This window comes from Phocoena phocoena, chromosome 10 (assembly GCF_963924675.1).
Source record: "Phocoena phocoena chromosome 10, mPhoPho1.1, whole genome shotgun sequence".
NCBI lineage: Eukaryota > Metazoa > Chordata > Mammalia > Artiodactyla > Phocoenidae > Phocoena > Phocoena phocoena.
In genome coordinates this window covers 49,751,691-49,777,401 of record NC_089228.1, presented here as the reverse complement: position 1 = coordinate 49,777,401, position 25,711 = coordinate 49,751,691, and positions in this window count along the sequence as shown.

The window sequence follows — 25,711 nt, the reverse complement described above, 5'->3', positions numbered from 1 at the left end:
GTAATGTCTATATCATAGGTATTACTGCTTTTAAAATCTACTTATAAATTAAAAAAAAAAATCTCCCTCTACAGGCAGAAATTCCAGTCCTTTGCCAACCACCCTGCAATAGCCTGGTTATCTCTTGATTTTGCAGTTAACGAAGGATCCCTTGCCTCTCTATAATAGTTCTCTAGGATAACTTATTTACAAATTAATTCCCAATCCTAGGTAGATAGTTCTCCTATATTGTCCTAACCAGGGTTATCTGAATTTTTTTTCAAGTTTTGACAAAATGTTACATTTTACAGTTCATTGAACATTCTTGTTTACATACTTATATATGAAATGTATGTATCTGATATATATACATGTCAACATAGCAAAACTCAGCTATACTTTCCAAGTTTACCTTTATCTCATACAATGCCAATGGAATTAAGTTATTCCTGAGGGCTTTTATGAGACATTTCCCCATTCTCTTCATAACAATCTTTCTCTCTCTGTCTCTGTCTCCCTCTCCAAACATAACAATACCAGGCATCTTTAATGGGAAGAGTCTCTTTCCTCCACGTGTGTAGTCTTGATCATATCCTACATCCCACTGCATTGGTCTCATCAGATATGAGACCTCCGTACTTCCAGAGCAATTCTCCCCTCTGCAGGAGACATCAGAGGCCAGGTGCAACGTGAACTCTACACACACAAAGTGGCCAAATGACTGCAGTGGCAGAAGCAGTTCATCTCACTTGTCATGGTTGTTAGTAAGAGTTGCCGCTTTATTACTAGGGGCAGAATCTAAAGCACATCCTGAGGTTGGGTTTGATGGGTCTGCACATTCACTCTAGATAAGATGGTAGGGAGGAAGGAACTGTTTGTTCTGCTAAAATCCATGGTTTAGTTAGCACCTCTTTTTCACAAGACAGAACCAATATCAGAGATGATTTCTCTGAGTAAACATTTTTTTAGAAAACACTAGTTCTGATTGAGTTGCTTGTTAAGGTAATACTTGGTGCAGACATGGGAATACAATGTTAACTGACCACAGCTCAGCTGAAATCCATCCAGAAGAGTGAGAAGTGGCCCCTGCCAAGAACACTGAGTCACAAATTCACAGCTAACACCTAGGGAGACACAAACGCAGATGTCACCTCCCCCTTCCCTTTCTTCCTGTTTCTCGCTCACACCCACAACTGAGGAGGATGGTGAGATTTTTTCACAGATGTAATGTGGGTAGAAGGGGATTAGGTTGTTTGTTGGAATTTTTTGCTTTGTTTTGTGTGTAGTTTTCTTTAATGTACCCCAGAATTTCTCCAGAAATAACATTTATCTCCAATCTCCATTTGCTTATTATTCCTTAAAATTATTTGAAAGAAGAGGTCAGCATGCTTAAATTGATACTGGCCACATTGACATAATGATTTTAGATAATGAGAGAGACATAAACATAATAAGATGAAAAATGAGAGAAAAGGGAAGTAAAAAAGAAGCAAGAGATAAGTTTTTTAAAAATTTTTAAAGAATTGGCAAAAACAAGAGTCAACAGAGGATGAGCTATCCTTTCGATACCTAAATCATGTTAGCATTTTCCTGGCACCATTGGAGTGAGATTTATTGTTATTTATATTATCAATTAATAAATAGCGTCCTGCCTTGCTTTCTCAATCTGAATCGTGCTTAAAAATCCCAGGATTCTAATTGCTTAGTGATCTCTTCCCATCCCCATTCCCACCACATCCAGACAAGGAGAAAATCTGTTTGCGCTTTCTTGTTGGACTACAGTTATAAGCCATACTTTGAAAACCTGAACTATGGTGACTGGGTGTTATGGGTTGAATTGTGTATCCCCCTCCCCAGATTGGTATGTCCTAACCCCAACTCAGAATGTGACCTCATTTGGACATTGGCTCTCTTCATATACTGCTGGTGAGAGCGTAAACTGGTATAAACACTCTCTAAAATTATTTTGCATATCTATTAAAGTGAACAAAAGCATATCTTTTGACCCAGCAATTCCACTCATAGGTGAAAATACACAGAAAAGCATGTATATGCTCAGGAAAACAATATATAATAATTTTTGTGAAAGCACTATTTTTAATAGCCAAGCAACTGTAAAAAAGACAAATATTCTTCAATAAAAGAATGAGTAAATAAATTGTAGCATGTCCAAACAATGTGCAATGAATCAACAATGAGAATGAATGAACTACACGGATGGGTCTCACAACCTGACACTGAATGAAAGAAGCCACTGTATAATTGTGTACACTGTAATTTCATTTATATAAAACTGAAAGTAAGAGTAGCTATTCTAGGGAGTTAGACATCAGGATGGTGATTCTTTGTGATGGGGGTGACAGAGGAGCCCAGAGAATGAGCTCTGGCCTGATAATAATGTTCCATTTCTTGATCTAGACTGTGGTTGCATGGTTATGCTCAATTTATAAAATTCCATTGAGCTGTAGATTTTTGTGTGCATGTTTCTGTATGTATGCTATTTTAATACTGAAAATTTAAGGTTATACAAATATGAAATAAGAGCAATGCAGGCAAGAAAATACTAATAAAATCCAAAACTGACTATAGCTCTTTATGCCTCCTAAAAGAGGGGCAAAACATTTCCATACCAAGTCCTTCTCTGCAAGAAGACAAACACAGATAATACAAAGCCTTTGCCACTGATAGACCCTTGCCTCACAAAGTACATTAATGAGCATTATATATACAAATGTAGAGCTCAAAGTTTAGGAAGGAATAGAAAGATAAATTGCTGTGTAAAATAAAGTGAGCAAATTTAAGTTATATGAGAGATCCCAAGTGTTGGAAACCCTAATATGTATAATTATTTGTTCACACCTCTGTCCTTGGTTTGCTTCCGTGCCACGCTGACTTTGTTCTTGGCCATGTGGATATGAGGAGACATGGCATCTGCCATATCCAGGTAGAAAGTTTAAGTGCATTATATGGCTTGGCTGGGGACCTATGGTACTTACCTTCCACCAAGAGCATCACATGTCCCAGAGAGTAGTTATCCCTTCAACCTGGGTTCCAAAATGGGAAAATGTGTATAATCTAGCAAGCTGACCAAGCCCTACCGAGTCCCTCAGAGCCCCAGCTGACCACCAACTCTCTTAGGTAATGTGAGCAGGAAAGAAGGTTTTGGAAGCCACTAAAATTTTAGGGGTCGTTGTTAAACAGTAAAAGGAAGTCACAGGGCAGTGCCAGCAGCAGAGGGATGTCTCTGTTCTCGTCTCCGATCTTAAGTAACACAGATTCTAAAGTAAACCAAGGAAAATAGCTGTGAATAAAAGTCTCTCTTCTATAAAGCATACCGGTGAAAATGGGGGCATTGAGGCTTTTGCAGAGAAACACTTGCAGCAGAAATAGCAAGAAAAAAAACATTAAAAAGTCAAATAAATCAATATCTATTTACAGAGGACCTCCTTTTTTAAAAAAAATCAGTCACAATACTTTCTGGGAAGGAAATGGTTTTCAGTGCCTGTAATGTTTGACCTCAACCAGAACTAGTAAACAGTCTACCACTCTAATTGGGTTTAGTTACAAGGACCTTACCTTTAAAATGTTTCTAGTAGTCTGTACTTGGGAATCCAGATTGCTTATTATAAATAAACTTGGAATTCATAGAGTTGTGGGCCATATTTGGATGGAGAATAAAAAGTAGTCATATAGATTTTTCCTCTTTGGGTAACTTAGGGAGAATGAATATTGAGAAACCCTAAACTCAGATTCTCCTGAGAACAATGTTCTATACATTGTTAGCGCTGTCTGCTACTGCAAAGCCAAATCTTGACCCAGGGAAAGAGACATCTTATAAAAGCTATATCTGGTGGTTTGAGGTCCCTCCAGAGAAGAATGTTATTCAGGCTGCTTTCTTGCTTTATTCTTTTTATGGTTGGCAATGTTTGCTGTTGGATAATGTATTTAAATCATGAGTCTGTCTTGTCAGTTTAACCCTCGTGGTGATGTACCAATTATAATGAGAAATTACTAAGTTTTACCTTGTGCCAGGCACTAGGTTGTCTTTGATGGGCTCTTTGAATAGTAGAGGAGACAGGTGTTATGAACTGAAGGTTTGTGTGTCCCCAAAATGCATCTGCTGAATCCTAGCTACTAGTGTGTTAGAGTGAGGAGGTGAGGCCTTTGGGAGGTGCTTAGGTCTAGAGGGTGGAGACCTCACGGAGTGGGATTAGTGTCCTTGCAAAAGAGATTGCAGAGAGCTCCCTCATTCCTTCTACTGGGTGAGGACACAGTGAGAAGTAGGCAATTGGCAGCCTGGAAGAGTGCCCTCACCAGAAGTTGATGACACTGACACACTGATCTTGGACTTGTGAGATGAATTTCTGTTGTTTATAACCACTTAGTCTATTGTACTTTGTTGTAGCAGCCCACACTAAGACAACACGGTGACAGGCGATTCACCGTTGTGCTGTGATAGAAGTCAGCATAGGGTACCAAGGAAAAAAGGATTCACTTAATCCTGGATTTTTTACATTTTTAAAAATCATTAGTTTCTCTTGTGGAGTCTTGTGATTAATGAAAATCTTGATTAATTAACACTTATTTAATTGTTTTTCTTTTCTTAGTTTGAAAACTCTCAGAAGGAAAGAATTTTGGCTATTTACTTCTCTTTGAATATTGCTAAATTGTCTAGTATATCCATCCATTTCAATTAGGTACTGAATAAAATATTTTATAAAGAAAAGAAAGATGTGATAAATATAGAAGTTCTTTAAATATTCAGTTTATAAGAATGTGAATAATTTGCTTTTCTTCAAAACTTAATGCCTTTGGGGACTTCCCTGGTGGTGCAGTGGATAAGACTCCACGCTGCCAGTGCAGGGGGCCCGGGTTCGATCCCTGATCAGGGAACAAGATCCCACATGCATGCTGCGGCTAAGAGTTCACATGCCACAACTAAGGAGCAGGCGCAACCAAATAAATATTTTAGAAAAAAAAATTTAACCTTTGGCCCGAAGCAGACAAAAATAATATTTTTATACATCTTTTATGTATGCTACACAATCCTACAATATTTCTTCCACATAATTCTACCTTATGTCCTTCTGCAAGGCTTGTTATAATTATTCTAGGCATGAGCACTCTTACTGTATGACAGACTATATAACTTCTGAGAAAAAAGGTATTAAATATGAGATTAATATGAGGTATTAAATATGAGATCTTATTTTTCCCATTAGAGAATGATACTCTGCATTTATCTAATATTGTGAATATGCCATCTTCAAAAGTCCACAGTACAATTTAATATATTAAAAGAGCAGGGATAGACACAGACTCATATACATCCAGCACTGAAAAATTTAGTAATAGATTTACATACATTTCTGGTAAGTCCTTTTTGGACTCTAAATGTGAGTAACTCTCCTGCAAAATGTTGGCAATTGAAATTTCCACTTAGGTAGGACATTAAAAGCAAGATCTACTTTTGGAAGAAGTCTCATCACCTATGTTGTAGAGTCCTTTGAGTGGCTTCCAATTGTGTACTAGTAATGTGAACACTTTAAATTCAAATCAACAGTATGCAGGTAAACTTGTGAGAAAATATATGGGCCCTCTGCAAGTCTCTTAGAATTTACAAGAGAAGAGAAAGCTAAAGTGTTTCACAAGTGGTAAATTCAAGTGTTATGTAAAAACACATTTCTTAGAAGTGAGATATTTTACGCCTCAATTTCTCAATCAGTAAAATATAACCATAATAACTCTGTCTTAACTCACTTTTCTGGTGCCATTAGAAAGAAAAGTTCCCCCCAAATGAAGCTTTGTTATCATTGAAGTTATAATTATTAAATTATAGACATCTTTATTATCTTTGCTCTCTGAATTCCAACCACACCTCCTCTCCCCACCCCCCAAAAAGAAAAAGAAGAACAAAATGGAAATACCTTCACGGGAATAATATTCATTTTGAATAAAGGCAGATCTGCTCCAGACATGGGTGGCTGTTTCTTTGCTTTTAATATTCCTGTTTACAGTTTAAGTTCTCTACTTTTGCTGATTACATGAAACATGTAAATTTATGTTGATTTTTCCATTCACGTTAAATGGAAATTTGCCAATTATTATCCTAACTCAGGTAAAATTCTTATTTTTATTCTCTCTCTTTGTTTTTAATCAGCAAAGTCTATATTAGTTACAAATCTGCCCTCCTCTCCTCCCTCTCAATAAAGTTTCTGCCAGTACGGTTAATTTGGGGCTTTTTAAAAATTGAATTCAACCAAAAAACTGTAGTTTGTTACCTGGATATCATGACTTTTTTAGAAATGTAGTTTCATTGACTTCAGTAACCTAGTGAGACAAACCAAAGGTTAGCGAAATATTTCCTGGAAGATACCCTACTGTTTTAACAACTAAAAAAGAGTCTTATTTTTTTCTTTCTTATATCACCTATTTTGAAGTATTATGCAACCATTTTTTTTCTTTTACATGCATTTTTTTCTTCCATAAACTTTTTTTTTCACATCTTTATTGGAGTATAAATGCTTCACTCTGCTGTACAACAAAGTGAATCAGCTATATGTATACATACATCCCCATATCCCCTCTCTCTTGAGCCTCCCTCCCACCCTCCCAATCCCATCCTTCTAGGTCACCACAAAGCACTGAGCTGATCTCCCTGTGCTATGCAGCAGCTTCCCACTAGCCATCCATTTTACATTTGGTAGTGTATATATGTCAATGCTACTCTCTCACTTCATCCCAGCTTCCCCTTCCCCCACCATGCCCTCAAGTCTGTACTCGACATCTGCGTCCTTTATTCCTGCCCTGCCACTAGGTTCATCAGTACTGCTTTTATATTTTTATTTATTTAATTTTATTTTTTTTGCGGTATGCAGGCCTTTCACTGCTGTGGCCTCTCCCGTTGTGGAGCACAGGCTCCAGATGCACAGGCTCAGTGGCCATGGCTCGCGGGCCCAGCCGCACCGCGGCATGTGGGATCTTCCCGAACCGGGGCACGAACCCGTGTCCCCTGCATTGGCAGGTGGACTCTCAACCACTGTGCCACCCAGGAAGCCCAGTACTGCTTTTTTAAATTCCATATATATGCGTTAGCATACAGTATTTGTTTTTTCTCTTTCTGACTTACTTCACTCTGTATGACAGATTCTAGGTCCATCCACCTCACTACAAATAACTCAGTTTTGTCCCTTTTTATGGCTGAGTAGTATTCCATTGTATATATGTGCCACATCTTCTTTATCCAATCATCTGTTGATGGACATTTAGGTTGCTTCCATGTCCTGGCTATTGTAAATAGTGCTGCAGTGAACATTGTGGTACATGTCTCTTTTTTCTTTGAAAACTAGTGTAGCTTTATTACTTTCAGAAAAGCCAACTTTAAGGAAAATTCTCAGAAATAAAGATGAGAATTACATAATGATAAAGGGGTTGTTTCAAGAAGACATAACGTATGTCTCTTTTTGAATTATGGTTTTCTCAGGGTATATGCCCAGTAGTGGGATATGTAACCATTTTAAGAGTACAATTTAAGCTTCAGAAAAACTAAATTTTAGAGCTGTTTTGGGGACAAATGTGTTGATATGGTGCACATAGCAGATTATTATTCTTCACCTTTTTTTTTTTTTTCTGTTTTTTGCGGTACGCAGGCCTCTCACTGTTGTGGCCTCTCCCATGTGGAGCACAGGCTCCGGACGCGCAGGCTCAGAGGCCATGGCTCACGGGCCCAGCCGCTCCGCGGAACGTGGGATCTTCCCAGACTGGGGCACGAACCCGTGTCCCCTGCATCAGCAGGCGGACTCTCAACCACTGCGCCACCAGGGAAGCCCCTATTTTTCACCTTTTACATGGCTATAAAATTTGAAGAGTAACCATATAAAGCATCAGTATATGTCATTGAAAATATTACATTTCAGGTCTTGAGTGTAAATATGACATGATACATAGAGAAAGAAGTATGTTAGAACAGAAATTTTCTAAGATTTAAAGCCATTTGGATAATTTTTTTCTCTTACTTTGCCAACTTTACTCATAATAGCAAAATAATAGAATTTCACTTTGTGAAAAGATGGAACCCTAATAGAAGTTAAAATCACTAAGTCAATTTTCAACCGCCAATCTAATTCAATTATGTTATTTTTCTCTTTCAAAGAGAAAAATAGTAACTTTCCATAATTCTTTCATTTTATTCTCTTTCAGATGCACAGTTTCAATCAACATACCAAGCATCACTTAAATTACTGTCATTGCATCTGATTTTAAAATTTTATATTTTAACAATATAAACTTGACCTTAAACTTGTATAGAGCTTTACAGATTTAGGTTCGATTTGATATCTAGTTATTTCATTTGAACCATGCAGCATCCTTATGATTAACTTGGTTACAACATGGTTAATCACATTTTGAAAATGAGAGTTCTTTAAATATGGACTTTGTTGTATTCTGTAACACATGACCCAGAACTAAACTGAATGGAAGGGTCTGAGGTCTGAACTTGAGTTGAACAGAGATGGGACCAATGCTGAGACCATACGGCTAGCTGTGTAGGCAGAGCAAGGTAATCAGAAAATGAAGTGATGGGTGGCAGATGAGCAGCCATGCAGTTGGTGAACTCCGTGGGGATCCAGGGTGTAAGGCCACAACAAATAATCTAGCAGAGATAAGGAAGATACCTGTAAAGAGACAGGCAGGTAACTCCCATCCAGAGATATATGAGGACAGTGACACAGCCATGGAGCCAGGACTTATTACCCAAATTACTCCTTCCTTGGAGACAAAACATAAGAGAGGAACTGTGATGCTATAAAAACAGATAACTCAGTCATGATGATTGGGTTCCTGCCCTGGGATATAAGGTGTCTCACTGGATTTACTACAGTAGGTTTTTATATGGTTTACCTGTCTCCAGGCATCTGTCCTTCAATTCCAACCTCGTTGTGGCAGAAAGAGGAATCATCTTTGTTATCGAAGACCTTTAAGAGCTGGATTCTGCCTGCGTTTCTCATTATCTGCCATAGCCCTTTATATTCTAGCACCATTTCATGTTTTCAGGTCTTTTTGTTACTCATTCTGTCTGCTTGGAAAAGCTTTTGGCTCCTTTTCTGCATGACAGCATCTCTGTCTTCTGTCCTAAAATCATACGTTTTTTATTTACCCAACAAAGATTTATTGAACACCCACTGTGTTAGAATCGGAGGATATAGAGATAAATAAACAAGGCCTTTGAATTCTAGAAATTCATAGCAAGATGGTAGATGAGGTATTTGTAGTTATAGATAGCCACTAGAATTCAATGAAATTGTTGGTATTGTTAAAGTATTATTTTTTAAAGAAACTATAATCATAACTCTCATACAGATATAAAATGAACATGTGCCAAAGATTGAATGATTGTATTTAAGTCATTAATTCATGAGGCAACCAGCAAGATGTTAATATGTTATAACTGATTCAAAGGAGAACTCAAAGAATATGTGTATATATTGAAATGAATTTGCAAAAAGATGAAAATCAGCCTATCCACAGGGCAGTATTCAATTGCATTCCACCAGATACAATTAATTTGCATTTCTATGGACAAGAATAATTTGCATTATTATCAGTTTTCTACGTGTTCTAGAGTTGTAAAATAGCTCAAAGATAATGAAAGGGGGAAATAACCTTGATAGGTGAACTAGACAAGACATGCAATAATGAAAATGCCCATTTCAAGGTTTTCCACAAATTTTCCTGACAAAAAGTTGAGGCATGTGAGGGGGTGATGGTCATAGAGATTATGTATATAAATTTGCCTAGAGTTGGAGAAATTAAAAGGAAAGCTTCAGAGGATATTTGATACCTTGATTGCTATTGTGAATGGAATTTTTCCAGGTTAATGTGAGAATGAGGAACATAAACTCTGGTTGTAAGAATGAGAAAGATATAAACAAAGGCTTCAAGGTAGTAAAATTGATGGGTTTCAACAATGTTTCCTTGTGAGCACTAAGGAAATAAAGTTCATGACCTCGCTCAGTCTTTTCAGGATTCTACATAGAACATTGATGAAAGAATTCCTCTGGAGTGGTTGAGACAAGAGTAGTCAATGTCCCTTTCTTCTTAGATTGGTGGTTCTTAAATGTGGTCCAAGAACAGCAGTATCAGCATCATCTGGGCATCTATATCTGCCCCTTTATTGCTTCCTCTAGTCTCTGAGAACAGATACAGTATCTTCTCTCAATCCTCAGGTCAAGCCCCTGGTATGTCTCCTGTGACAAATGTTTACTGAATGTCTAAACAAGTGACCTCCATGAGGCAGAAACCCGACACCAGAACACAGGATCAAGACTACTGTTGGGCCAGCAGAAAAGCTAATATGAATATTGGATTAGAATGCCTCAAGTCCTCCAAGTCATAAGAGCAGTTCAGTTCTCAGTAAGAGAAGATTACACTTACATGGGTGGGGGTTGGGATGCTGGATCCTGCCTCCCCCTGGACAGCAGAGCCTAAAATAAGGATTTGCATGAAACTAATTTATATTGGAAAATAATATGAAGGAAGTAGAATGGGAGACAAAGGAGAATGAAAGAGGGAAAGGAAAACTCTTGAATTGATCTTGTCTCTTAAGTGGGTAACGAGTTTTATTCTGCCAGCAGCCTTGAGGAACCCATGGAATACATTCGAAATTGTCCATCATAGGGATGAAAAAGGAAGCACTTAGCCATTTGCTCTCATTTCCATTGGTCAAGATTTGCCTCATGGGATGTAAACTCACTCAAATTTCCAAGCTGTGTTTGAAAAAATGGGTACCTTCCAACATCTCAGAGAAACCTTTGGACAGAAAGCCAGAAGTGCTGGATGCACCTGAGCCAAAGAACTGTCAGGTTCCACCTTCAAGTAGCTGGTTGCAACAGTAATGCCTGGGATAAAAGAAGGGGCACGTGAAGTGCTTTATATATAGGCATTTTATTCCTGACCAAAACCTTCCAAAATTAGGAAGATCATCCCACTTCCTCCACCCCCAGGAGGAAAACATTTGGCCCATCTCAGAAAGAAGATTTTGACGTAACAGGAGACCCCACTTACACCTTCAAAAGTTGGGAAGAGGGGGGGCTTTTCCTGATGGCCCAGTGATTATGAGACTCCGGGCTCCCGATGCAGGGGACCCGGGCTTGATCCCTGGTTAGGGAACTAGATCCCGCATGCATGCAGCAACTAAAGGATCCCTCACGCCGCAACGAAGATCCCACATGGAGCAACAAAGGTCCCGCATGCTGCAACTAAGACCCTGTGCAGTCAAATAAATAATACTGAAAAAGAAAGATTTAGGAAGGGGATGGCAGTGTGGAGGCTGACTGGTCTCAGTTAACCCACATCAACTCTGGAACCCACAGCCTGGGCACTCCATCCTTGCCACGCTCCAGTTACATATTCTTGAGATAGTTTGATTTTCCCCAGTCCTCAGACTGTTCATATAAATTCACAGTAATAATTTACTTATCAGCCTCATAAGTATGTTTGGAGATGGAGATAATGTAATGTTCATAAAAAGTATAAAAACTGTAACAACCAAACTAATATTGCTATTAAGTATTTATTATGTACCAGTCACTGTGATAACTATTTCATAATCGTCAAAACTGCACCGTAATTAGGGGCTGTCAAAACTATTTTACAGATAAGGAGACTGAGACACAGTGAGGCTAATAAGTTACATACGTGTACACACACACACACACACACACACACACACTTAGTAAGTGGCCAAGCAGATATTCAAAAAACCTATCAGGCTCTAAAGCAAAGTGTTTTTACAGCAAGTGCTTTCCTTTCTTTCCTTTTTTTTTTTTTTTTTTTTAACACTTTCCATTTGGGTGATAAATGAATTACATAAAATAAGGCAGCAGGTGGAGGCAGAATGGCTATGACTCCCTGCTGCAAAGGGATTCACAGCTTTTTATAGAAACCTAGCTTGGGATAACAAGGAAAAGAAGGCTGCAGTAAAAGTGGTTGATCTGGGGACTTCCTTGGTGGTGCAGTGGTTAAGAATCCACCTGCCAATGCAGGGGACATGGGTTCGAGCCCTGGTCTGGGAAGATCCCACATGCCACGGAGCAACTGAGCCCAGGTGCCACAACTGCTGAGCCTGCACTCTAGAGCTTGCAAACCACAACTGCTGATCCTGTGCACCACAACTACTAAAGACCACGTGCTTAGAGCCCACGCTCCGCAACAAGAGAAGCCACCACAATGAGAAGCCCGCGCATCGCAACAAGGAATATCCCCCGCTCACCTCAACTAGAGAAAGCTCGCATGCAGCAACAAAGACCCAACACAGCCAGAAATTAATTAATTTTTTTAAAAGTTATCATTTCGGGCTTCCCTGGTGGCGCAGTGGTTGAGAGTCCGCCTGCCGATGCAGCGGACACGGGTTCGTGCCCCGGTCCGGGAAGATCCCACATGCCGCAGAGTGGCTGGGCCCGTGAGCCATGGCCACTGAGGCTGCACGTCCGGAAGGGGCCACAACAGTGAGAGGCCCGCGTAAAAAAAAAAAAAAAGTTATCATTTCATTAAAAAAAAAAAGATTGATCTTTAGGGCCTACACTTGGCAGGGAGGTGATATAGTATATCTGAATCTGCCCAGTTCAGTCAGACCACGTGGCATATGGATAGCACCACCCAAAGCAAGCCCCCCCATACATTGTTCCTTTGCAGTCTGCCCTTTCCCAACCTCCTTGAGCATCCTGATTTTCTTCTGATGATCAGAAGATCAAGGATCAGACATAAGTCTGACTATTTCTTTTTTCTTTTTAACATCTTTATTGGAGTATAATTGCTTTACAATGATGTGTTAGTTTATGCTTTATAACAAAGTGAACTAGCTATACATATACATATGTCCCCATATCTCCTCCCTCTTGCATCACCGTCCCACCCTCCCTATTCCACCCCTCTAGGTGGTCACAAAGCACTGAGCTGATCTCCCTGTGCTATGCAGCTGCTTCCCACTAGCTATCTGTTTTACATCTGGTAGTGTATATATGTCCATGCCACTGTCTCACTTCGTCCCAGCTTACCCTTCCCCTTCCCTGTGTCCTCAAGTCCATTCTCTACATCTGCGTCTTTATTCCTGTCCTGCCGCTAGGTTCTTCATAACCATTTTTTTTTTTAGATTCCATATATATGCATTAGCATACAGTATTTCTTTTTCTCTTTCAGGCTTACTTCACTCTGTATGACAGAGGTCCATCCACCTCACTACAAATAACTCAGTTTCGTTTCTTTTTATGCCTGAGTAATATTCCATTGTATACATGTGCCACATCTTCTTTAAACATTCATCTGTCGATGGATGCTTAGGCTGCTTCCATGTCCTGGCTACTGTAAAGAGTGCTGCAGTGATCATTGGGGTGCATGTGTCTTTTTGAATTATGGTTTTCCCAGGGTATATGCCCAATATTGGTATTGCTGGGTCTTATGGTAGTTCTGTTTTTAGTTTTTTAAGGAACATCCGTACTGTTCTCCATAGTGGTTGTATCAATTTACATTCCCACCAACACTGGAAGGGGGTTCCCTTTTCTCCACACCTTCTCCAGCATTTATTGTTTGTAGATTTTTTGATAATGACCATTCTGACTGGTGTGAGGTGATACCTCATTGTAGTTTTGATTTGCTTTTCTCCAATGATTAGTGATGTTGAGCATTCTTTCATGTGTTTGTTGACAATCTGTATATACTCTTTGGAGAAATGTCTATTTAGTTCTCCTGCCCATTTTTGGATTGGGTTGCTTGTTTTTTTAATATTGAGCTTCATGAGCTGTTGTAAATTTTGGAGATTAATCCTATGTCAGTTGCTTCATTTGAAAATATGTTCTCCCATTCTGAGGGTTGTCTTTTCATCTTCTTTATGGTTTCCTTTGCTGTGCAAAAGCTTTTAAGTTTCATTAGGTACATTTCTAGTAGGTGGGTCAGAAAGGATCTTGCTGTGACTTATGTCATAGAGTATACTGCCTGTGTTTCTCTCTAAGAGTTTTATAGTGTCTGGCGTTATGTTTAGGTCTTTATGTTTAGGTCTTTAATCCATTTTGAGTTTATTTTTATGTATGGTGTTAGGGATTGCTCCAATTTCATTATTTTACATGTAGCTGTACAGTTTTCCCAGCGCCACTTATTGAAGAGGCTGTCTTTTCTCCATCGTATATTCTTGCTTCCTTTATCAAAGATAAGGTTACCATGTGTGCATGGGTTTATCTCTGGGCTTTCTATCCTGTCCCATTGTTCTATATTTCTGTTTTTGTGCCAGTACCGTACTGTCTTGATTACTGTAGCTTTGTAGTATAGTCTGAAGTCAGGGAACCTGATTCCTGCAGGTCCGTTTTTCTTCCTCAAGATTGCTTTAGCAATTTGGGGTCTTTTATGTTTCCATACAAATTGTGAAATATTTTGCTCTAGTTCTGTGAAGAATGCCAGTGGTAGTTTGATAGGGATTGCATTGAATCTGTAGATTGCTTTGGGTAGTATAGTCATTTTCACCATGTTTATTCTTCCAGTTCAAGAACATGGTATATCTCTGCATGTTTTATTCTCATGTTTAATTTCTTTCATCAGTGTCTTACAGTTTTCTGCATACAGGTCTTTTGTCTCCTTAGGTAGATTTATTCCTGGGTATTTTATACTTTTTGTTGCAATGGTAAATGGGAGTGTTTTCTTAATTTCACTTTCAGATTTTTCATCATTAGTCTATAGGAATGCCAGAGATTTCTGTGCATTAATTTTGTATCCTGCTACTTTACCAAATTCATCGATTAGCTCTAGTAGTTTTCTGGTAGCATCTCTAGGATTCTCCATATATAGTATCATGTCATCTGCAAACAGTGACAGCTTTACTTCTTCTTTTCCAATTTGGATTCCTTTTATATCTTTTTGTTCTCTGATTGTTGTGGCTAAAACATCCAAAACTATGTTGAATAATAGTGGTGAGAGTGGGCAACCTTGTCTGTTCCTGAATTTAGTGGAAATGGTTTCAGTTTTTCACCATTGAGAACAATGTTAGCTGTAGGTTTGTCATATGTGGCACTTATTATGTTGAGGTCAGTTCCCTCTATGCCTACTTTCTGGAGGTTTTTTTTTTATCATAAATGGGTGTTGAATTTTGTCAAAAGATTTTTCTGTATCTAGTGAGATGATCATATGGTTTTTCTCCTTCAATTTCTTAATATGGTTTATCACATTGATTGATTTGCATATATTGAAGAATCCTTGCATTTTTGGGATAAACCCCACTTGATCATGGTGTATGATCCTTTTACTGTGCTATTGGATTCTGTTTGCTAGTATTTTGTGGAGGATTTTTGCATGTATGTTCATCAGTGATATTGGCCTGTAGTTTTCGTTCTTTGTGATATCTTTGTCTGGTTTTGGTTTCAGGGTGATGGTGGCCTCATTGAATGAGTTTGGGAGTGTTCCTCCCTGTGCTATATTTTGGAAGAGTTTGAGAGGGATAGGTGTTAGCTCTTCTCTAAATGTTTGATAGAATTCGCCTGTGAAGCCATCTGGTCTTGGGCTTTTGTTTGTTGGAAGATTTTTAATCACAGTCTCAATTTCAATGCTTGTGATTGATCTGTTTATATTTTCTTTTCCTTTTTGGTTTAGTCTCGGAAGGTTGTGCTTTTCTAAGAATTTGTCCACTTCTTCGAGGCTGTCCATTTTATTGGCATAGAGTTGCTTGTAGTAATCTCTCATGATCCTTTGTATTTCTGCAGTGTCAGTTGTTACTTCTCCTTTTTCATTTCTAATCCTATTGATGTAAGTCTTCTCCCTTTTTTTCTTAATGAGTCAGGCTAATGGTTTATCAATTTTGTTTATCTTCTCAAAGAACCAGCTTTTAGTTTTATTGATCTTTGCTATTGTTTCCTTCATTTCTTTTTCATTTATTTCTGATCTGATCTTCATGATTTCTTTCCTTCCGCTAACTTTGGCGATTTTTATTCTTCTTTCTCTAATTGCTTTAGGTGTAAGGTTAGGTTCTTTATTTGAGATGTTTCTTGAGGTAGGATTGTATTGCTATAACCTTCCCTCTTAGAACTGTTTTTGCTGCATCACATAGGTTTTGGGTCATCGTGTTTTTATTGTCATTTGTTTCTAGGTATTTTTTGAGATCCTCTTTGATTTCTTCAGTGATCTCTTAGTTATTAAGTAGTCTCTTGTTTAGAATCCATGTGTTTGTATTTTTTACAGATTTTTTCTGTAATTGATATCTAGTCTCCTAGCATTGTGGTTGGAAAAGATACTTGATATGATTTCAATTTCCTTAAATTTACCAAGGCTTGATTTTTGACCCAAGATATGATCTATTCTGGAGAATGTTTCGTGAGCAGTTGAGAAGAAAGTGTGTTCTGTTGTTTTTGGATGCAATGTCCTATAATTATCAGTTAAGCCCATCTTGTTTAATGTATCATTTAAAGCTTGTGTTTTCTTATTTATTTTCATTTTGGATGATCTGTCCATTGGTGAAAGTGGGGTGTTAAAGTCCCCTACTATGTTTGTGTTACTGTCGATTTCCCCTTTTGTGGCTGTTAGCATTTGCCTTATGTATTGAGGTGCTCCTGTGCTGGGTGCATAAATATTTACAACTGTTACATCTTCTTCTTGGATTGATCCCTTGATCATTATGGTTTCTTTCCTTGTCTCTTGTAATAGTTTTTATTTTAAAGTCTATTTTGTCTGATATGAGAATTGCTACTCCAGCTTTCTTTTGATTTCCATTTGCATGGAATATCTTTTTCCATCCCCTCACTTTCATTCTGTATGTGTCTCTAGGTCTGAAGTGGGTCTCCTGTAGGCAGCATATATATGGGTCTTGTTTTTGTATCCATTCAGCCAGTCTGTGTCTTTTGGTTGGAACGTTTAATCCATTTACATTTAAGGTAATTATCGATATGTATGTTCCTATTACCATTTTCTTGTTTTGGGTTTGTTTTTGTAGGTCATTTCCTTCTCTTGTGTTTCCTGCCTAGAGAAGTTACTTTAGCGTTTGTTGTAAAGCTGGTTGGTGGTGCTGAATTCTCTTAGCTTTTGATTGTCTGTAAAGGTTTTAATTTCTCCGTCGAAACTGAATGAGATCCTTGCTGGGTAGAGTAATCTTGGTTGTAGGTTTTTCCCTTTCATCGCTTTAAATATGTCCTGTCACTCCCTTCTGGCTTGCAGAGTTTCTGCTGAAAGATCAGCTGTTACCCTTATGGGGATTCCCTTGTATGTTATTTGTTGTTTTTCCCTTGCTGCTTTTAATTTTTTTTCTTTGCATTTAATTTTTGGTAGTTTGATTGTGTGTCTTGGCATGTTTCTCTTTGGATTTATCCTGTATGGGGCTCTCTGTGCTTCCTGGATTTGATTAACTATTTCCTTTCCCATGTTAGGGAAGTTTTCAACTGTAATCTCTTCAAATATTTTCTCAGTCACTTTCTTTTTCTCTTCTTCTTCTGCAACTCCTATAATTTGAATGTTGTGCATCTAATGTTTTCCCAGAGCTCTCTGAGACTGTCCTCAATTCTTTTTATTTTTTTATTTTTTTATTCTGCTCTGTGGTAGTTATTTCCACTATTTTATCTTCCAGATCACTTATCCATTCTCCTGCCTCCGTTATTCTGCTATTGATTCCTTCTAGAGAATTTTTAATTTCATTTATTGTGTTGTTTATATTTGTTTGTTTGCTCTTTAGTTCGTCTAGGTCCTTGTTAAACTGTTTCTTTTGTTTTCTGCATTCTATTTCCAAGATTTTGCATCATCTTTTTTTTGTGTGTGTGTGGTATGCGGGCCTCTCACTGTTGTGGCCTCTTCCATTGCGGAGCACAGGCTCCAGATGCATAGGCTCAGCGGCCATGGCTCACGGGCCCAACCACTCGGTGGCATGTGGAATCCTCCCGGACCGGGGCGCAAACCCGCATCCCCTGCATCGGCAGGTGGACTGCCAACCACTGCGCCACCAGGGAATCCCTGGATCATCTTTACTGTCATTACTCTGAATTCTTTTTCTGGTAGACTGCCTATTTCCTCTTCATTTGTTTGGCCTGGTGGGTTTTTACCTTGCTCATTCATCTGCTGTGTATTTCTCTGTCTTCTCGTTTTGTTTAACTTACTGTGTTTGGGGTCTCCTTTTCACAGGCTGCAGGTTTGTAGTTCCCATTGGTTTTGGTGTCTCCCCCAGTGGGTAAGATTGGTTCAGTGGGTTGTTTAGGCTTCCTGGTTGAGGGGACTGGTGCCTGTATTCTGGTGGATGAGGCTGGATCTTGTGTTTCTGGTGGATAGGACTACATCCGGTGGAGTGTTTTAGGGTGTCTATGACCTTATGATTTTAAGCAGCCTCTCTGCTAATGGGTGTGGTTGTGTTCCTGTCTTGCTAGTTGTTTGGCATAGGGTGTTTAGCATCGTAGCCTGCTGGTCATTGAGTGTAGCTGGGTCTTAGCATTCAGATGGAGATTTCTGGGAGAGCCTTCACCATTTGATATCATGTGGAGCTAGGAGGTCTCTTTTGGACCAATGTCCTGCACTCTGCTTTCCCACTTCAGAGGCACAGGCCTGACACCTGCTCAGAGCACCAAGACCCTGTCAGCCACATGGCTCAGAAGTAAAGGAGAAAAAAGAGAAAGAAAGAAAGAAAAAATAAAGTTATTAAAATAAAAAATAATTATTAAAAATTAAAAAGGAACAAAAATTTTTTAAAAAAGAAAGATAAAAGAGAGCAAGCAAACAAAAAACAAATCCACCAATGATAAGAAGCACTAAAAAGTATACTAAAAAACCAAAACAAACAAAAAGACAGAACCCTAGGACAAATGGTAAAAGCGAAGCTATACAGACAAAGTCACACACAGAAGCATACACATACACACTCACAAAAAAAGAAAAAGGAAAAAAAATATATGTATCATTGCTCCCAAAGTCTGCCACCTGAATTTTGGTATGATTTGTTGTCTCTTCAGGTATTCCAGAGATTCAGGGTACATCAAGTTGATTGTGGAGATTCAATCCATTGCTCCTGAGGCTTCTGGGAGAAATTTCCCTTTCTCTTCTTTGTTTGCACAGCTCCTGGGGTTCAGCTTTGGATTTGGCCCCGCCTCTGCATGTAGGTCACCTGAGGGCGTCTGTTCTTCGCTCAGATAGGACGGGGTTAAAGTAGCAGCTAATTAGGGGGCTCTGGCTCACTCAGGCCGGGGGAGGGAGGAGTGCTGAATGCGGGGCAAGCCTGTGGCGGCAGAGGCTGGCATGACGTTGCAACTGCCTGAGGCATGCGATGTATTCTCCCAGGGAAGTTGTCCCTGGATCACGGGACGCTGGCAGTGGAGGTCTGCACCTCCTCTCAGGAGCGGAGGTGTGGATAGTGACCTGTGCTTGCACACAGGCTTCTTGGTGGCGGCAGCAGTAGCCTTAGCATCTTATGCCCGTCTCTGTTGTCCACACTGATAGCCGCGGCTTGCGCCCATCTCCTGAGCTCATTTAGGCGGTGTTCTGAATCCCCTCTCCTCGCGCACCCTGAAACAATGGTCTCTTGCATCTTAGGCAGTTGCAGAGTTTTTCCCAGACTCCCTTCCGGCTAGCTGTGGCGCATTAGCCCCCTTCAGGCTGTGTTCACGCAGCCAACCCCAGTCCTCTCCCTGGTATCTGACCTCCGAAGCCCGAGCCTCCGCTCCCAGCTCCCACCAATCCTGGCGGGTGAGCAGACAAACCTCTCGGGCTGGTGAGTGCTAGTCGGCACCGATCCTCTGTGCAGGAATCTCTCTTCTTTGCCCTCTGCACCCCTGTTGCTGCACTCTCCTCTGTGGCTCCGAAGCTTCCCCCCCACCCACCCCCCATCTCTGCCAGTGAAGGGGCTTCCTAGTGTCTGGAAACCTTTCCTCCTTCACAGCACCTTCCCAGAGGTGCAGGTCCCGTCCCTATTCTTTTGTCTCTGTTTTTTCTTTTTTCTTTTGCCCTACCCAGGTATGTGGGGATTTTCTTGCCTTTTGGGAAGTCTGAGGTCTTCTGCCAGCGTTCAGTAGGTGTTCTGTTGGAGTTGTTCCACATGTAAATGTATTTCTGATGTATTTGTGGGGAGGAAGGTGATCTCTACATCTTACTCCTCTGCCATTTTGAAGTTCTCCTGACTTTATTTCTTATTTCCCCAGTTTTGGCCTTGCTTCACTCTTCAGACCAGAGTCTTGGCATAATCTTTTAACCTTTCTTCTATTATTTTCTTATTATGCTTCAGATTCCCCTTCCAGCTTCAGTGCTTCACACAGGGTAAATGCCTCACCAATTCTAACACAGCATCTGGGACCATCATTCTCAGCTTAGCTCCTTATTGGAAAAGAAGGATGTCCTAGGGGTTGAGTAAGATCCAGATTTGATGGGGAAAATAGATTCTGTTTTCACACCTTTCTTCTTGGGATACTGTCTGGTACCTAAGAACATTTTTATTGAAATTATAACACCAGACTGTTGACCAGTCAATGGACGAAACCCATTCAAATGTTCTTAAAGTTTTTACCCATACATCTAAGGATGGGGTTTCTCTTTCTCATTCTCTAAGGGATCACTTAAGTGTGTAGTTCTGGCCTGGAAATGTGGCTCTACTTGTGGCTCTACAGGTGATCAAGTGGTGATGAAGATAGTCATATGGACTGTCAAACTGAGAGTCAAAATTTCACACCACCTGTGATCTCTCTTTGAGAAGAGGAAACAGGCTATGAGAGAGATTTAGACACTGGTTTCCTCTAAGCCTTCAACATTTTTCTAGAGTGGCAGCCATGACCAATAGATGTTGAAGGTCTTAATTTTCTGCCCTTCCCTCTGTGTATTCAGGCTTGAGCAAATGATTAAATTTATTTGGGATTATGAGAGCCAGTTTCCCAGTGGTAGTGAAGGGAATTGCAGATAAAGAAAGAGGACACATTGGAATATATCCTGTGATGGTCTTGATTAGGATTGACATAATCAGCATGAACAAAAAGTTTATAATTGACATAGATATTTACTAGCTTTTTTGCTGAGTGGATCTAGAAGTCATGGTACACTATTAGCAAAGTGTATACCTAGTCCCAAGGCTCCTTGGATAAAAGGCTAATTCCAGGGATGGGGCAGGGAGAGTAAAAGATGAGCTTGAAATAGATTGTTGAGCCAGTACATTCTAAAAAAATTCATGGAAACATTAAAAAGGCATAGGGATCTAGAGTGAAGGGTTTCCCACTAGCTAAGTGTGGAATAATTTGCACATCAAAATAAATAAAGATAGTAATGGATTACAACCCATTGAATAAGTTAATAATCCATGATCTAGACAGATAGATAGATAGATGAGAGGGAACAATTCTTTACAGAAGGCTGCTAATAAAAATGTACGAAATGATGAAGTTAGAAAATCATAAATGGGTGATAAATCTAGTCCGTGAACATTTAATGACAAAGTAACTCCCCACAAATTAATGCCAAAGGGGAAGAGAGTAATTTTGCAGTGGAGAAACTTAGCGAATATGATTTTAGCTTAAAAAAATCACTGTTAATATGACCAATATTGGGAGAAACCCACATCATGTGTCATTTGATATAGTGCACTGAGAAGTGAGAATATCACTTCTGGTATATTCCTGCCAAAAAGGCATAACCTGAATCCAATCATAAGGGAACACCAGACAAACTCAAACTAAGGGGCGAAGGCATCAAGGTCTAGAAGGACTAAAGGAAGGCTGAGGAACTGTTCCAGATTAAGGGAGATGAAAGAGACTTGAGTCCTAAATGAAACGTGTGATCCTGAATTGGGTCCAGATCCAGAAAAAATTAAAGTAGCTACAAAAGATATTGTTGGTACAGGTGATAAAATTTGATTATAGACTGTGGATTAGATACGAGTATTGTTTCAACATTAAATTTCCTGATTTTGACCTTTGTACTATATAAGAGAATATATGTGTTATATAAGAGAATGCCCTTGTGATTAGGAAACATACACTGAAATATTTAGGAGTAAAGAGGGGCCATCTTTACAACTTGTCGCAAATGTTTCAGAAAATTGAGGGAGAGAGGGAAAGAGGGAGAAAGCTGTGTAAAGGGTGTACACGGTTTCCTTATACTACCTTGCAATTTTCCTGTGAGTTTGAAATTGTATTACAAACAAGTAAAATATTTCCACCACTTGAAAGGGGATAGTTCCCTGTGAAAGAAGAAAAAATAAGTGGCTTTGAAATGAGAAGAACTTGGTAATGTAAAAGCAGACAAAGTAGAAACTAACATTTTTTTTATTATCAAAATAACATAACCCTTTGCAGCATAGCTATGACCAAAAGGGTTATTTAAACTTCTACTAAAGGTAAAGAGCGTATCTGGAACTTCAAAACTCAGTCTTCAAATTTATATCTTCACAAGAAAACTGGAAGTCCTTTAAACACAGCAGTATTTTTCAGGCTTGTGAGAGTTCTTAGCACTCAGTGTTTCCATTGAGATAAACACTAGATAAAACCCAAGTAGTCTGTGGCAGTAATAATTGGGGAAGCCTTATCTTTGCCTTGTGTTAATGGGCGGCCTTATTTAGCATAGCTGATGGGCAGGAGTCAGTCCTGAAGTAGGTCAGCGAGAGAGGCTGTGTGATGGGAAGGGTTGTCAGCAGGCCCCCTCCACATATAAAGCTTTGCTGCCAGAATTCTTCTCTTCATTTCTTAGTCTTTAACATTTTGTAATAATCTGCTTTCTTTTCTTGTTAAGTGAAAGAGGGCTAAGATTATTAAGCATGCCTCTTTTAGGCATTGCTTCATTTAATCCCCACAAGAATGCTGGGAGCTAATTATTAGCATCCTATTTTACAGATAAAGAAACCGAGATTCCAAGTGACTTTCCAATAATCACACATAAAATAAATGGCAGCCTACCTAAATCAGAATCCCTGCTCTTTCCACTACATTGCCCTGCCTCTGCATAAAGATCTGTTACTTCTGGAGAGTGAATCAGGTTAAATCAGCCTCAGGAGCACCTTCTTTATTAGGAAGAGTTAGTTGTAGGGTGATGAGAAGGTGTTGGCCATGTGTGCACTGGAAAGTCTAGAAGTGGTAATTGGAGATAACCAAAGATATAAGTAAAAGTTCCGTTCTGTTTTTGTTTCATCAGCCATGTCAGTTTTCTTGCCACTCACTTTAAATTTCTTAATAACTCAGTTGCTCATTCCTTTTGTTTTTATGCTTTGAAGTACCATCATGGATCTGAGAAGTGGGATGAAAATCTTTGTTCCTTGTAAATATACATTTGGAAACTACCTAACTGGGAAGTAATCCCATGAAAGCAGTTATTAGGGCAGCCCACAGCAAATGGGCTGGAGAGGGTGTTAGTTACAAGTTCTCTGGGTTTGATTTTGAGTGTAAGAAATAGAGAATGTCTCTCTACACACTCCATACCCATAATATCCCCATACACACACACACACAAACACACACACACACACACACACACACACACATGAGTGAAAATAACATATAGAAGCTGACAACACAAACTCTAGAGTTTGATAGAAATAAATACAACTCTTGGCTTCGTATTCATAATGATTGTGACCCTGGGGAAATGACACCTACTTCAAGAGTTTCAGACAGGAGTCAAGAAATGAGAAATTGGGATGTCAGTATGTCCCCAGAAAGATAACACCTCAGGCTTCTCTTCTGTCAAGTAGGAATGAAATACCACTCTTGCTATGTCAAGGATTGTTGTGATATTCAAATCAAGCAATGAATATTAAAGAGCTTGGGATACTATTAAACCCCATTCAAATATCAAGGGTTGTTTTCTAGGCAATATTTTATCTGGTGTCAATGAGCCACTTGATGCTAAGCAAAGGGTCAACCTCTATAAGATATAAAATAATTCACAGTGACTCTGTAGAATATAATAATTAGACTATATAATTAGACTAATCCCCACAGGCAAGAACTATGTCTGGCATATCGTATGCATTCAACAAATAATAAACATGTCTGGACATGTAAGTGGAAGTGGAGGCCAACATACTGTATTGGTTCCTCAAAGTCATCTTTAAAACACCAGCCTCTAACACAGTTCCTGACACAACGTAACTGTGATCCTTGATTTTATGTGTAAACTTGGCTACATTATGGTGCTCAGATATTTGGCCAAACATTATTCTGGCTGTTTCTATGAAAGTTTTTTGGGGGTAAGATTAACATTTAAATCAATAGACATTACATAAAGTAGATTTCCCTCCATAATGTGAGTGAGCCTCATCCAGTAGCTTCAAGGTTTTAAGGATAGAGCTTGACCTCCTTATGTAAGAAGGAATTCTGCCAGCAGACCATCTTTGGACTCAAACTGAAACTCTTTCCTGGGCCTCCAGCCTGCTGGTCTACCCTGCAGATTTTGGACTTACTAATCACATAAGCAAATTCCTTAAAATAAATCTCTTTCTCTATAAATGCACATCCTGTTGATTCTGTTTCTCTGAAGACCCCTAATACAACCATCAATATCAATAGATATCAGTTTTTTAAATCTCAAAATGAATTATTCTTTAACCATCAAAATATTTCACTCTAAAAAGAATCTTTGTGTTTTCCAAATAAGAATGACTTCAGAAATGTTTCTGTATTCAGTTATCCATTTCTTGCCAAATATTTATTGACTCTGTCTTTATTTGTTTACCAGTAAAAAAAAGGAAGAAAAACTCTGCATAGAGCAGATGGGGGGCCACATCCAAATTCAGCAATGGTGAGAGTCTAAAATACTGACAGATTATAAATTCAAAAATTACAAAAAATCAATAGAATTTTGTAGAACTATCCCTATATTGTAAAGACTATTGCTTATTGAATAGAGTAGCCATAAGGAAACATTTTCTCTGTAAAAATACTGGACTTAGAAAAATCAGTTGAAGTTGAATTCATTTAATTCTACATCTAATGTAGAGAAATGGCAGTGAAATTCTGAAAGGAACGTGAAATTGCTGTACCTTCTAAGTGTCTATGAATAAGATAGGTGAGGAGAAGGAGAAAAATTCAATTTAACACCGAGAGTAATTTTCACCTTTCCTTCCTTGAAAAATATATGTGAAATGTTGTGTGTTGTCATGGAAACAGTAAAATAAGAAATTTGTTTGTGAATGCTTGAAGTTAGGTGCAAGAGTGTCAAATACAGGCTGTTTGTTCGTGTTGTCTCTTACAAAGTAGAAAAAGACTGATAATGATTTGGTATGTAACCATGTTTCTATTTATTCTAAATCTTCCCTTAGTTTGTGTTTTGTGGGTTTTCAACTTCCCTAAGTTATTTCCTTTTATTTTTCTTCCTAGAGCTTATAGGAGAAACCTTGCCCAGACTTTGTGATGCCACTGGGTTAAAATCTAAAGTCTAGATTTTAAAGCTAAAGGTCATTTAAAAGAATTTAATACAAAACAAGGGCCTGTCCAAATCCATGCACCCATACTCACAACACAACATACTTGAAGTAAAGTTGTGATGTAAAGACCTGATGTTTAGGGTAAGACACACCCCTGAATCTGAGTCCTGGTTCTTCCATTTAATTACTGTGTGACCTTGGGCAACATACTAAAATCCTTACTTTTCTGTTTTCTAATCTGTAGAATGAAATTAATTGGCTCACTCTTTTTTTTAGAATTGTTGACTAGGTATTAAATAGTATAAACCCCAAAGCACAAATATTAGTCATTATTTCCTTCTTCAGATTATTCATATTATTGGATAGGACCAGAGCTTGGATAACAGAAACTGACCT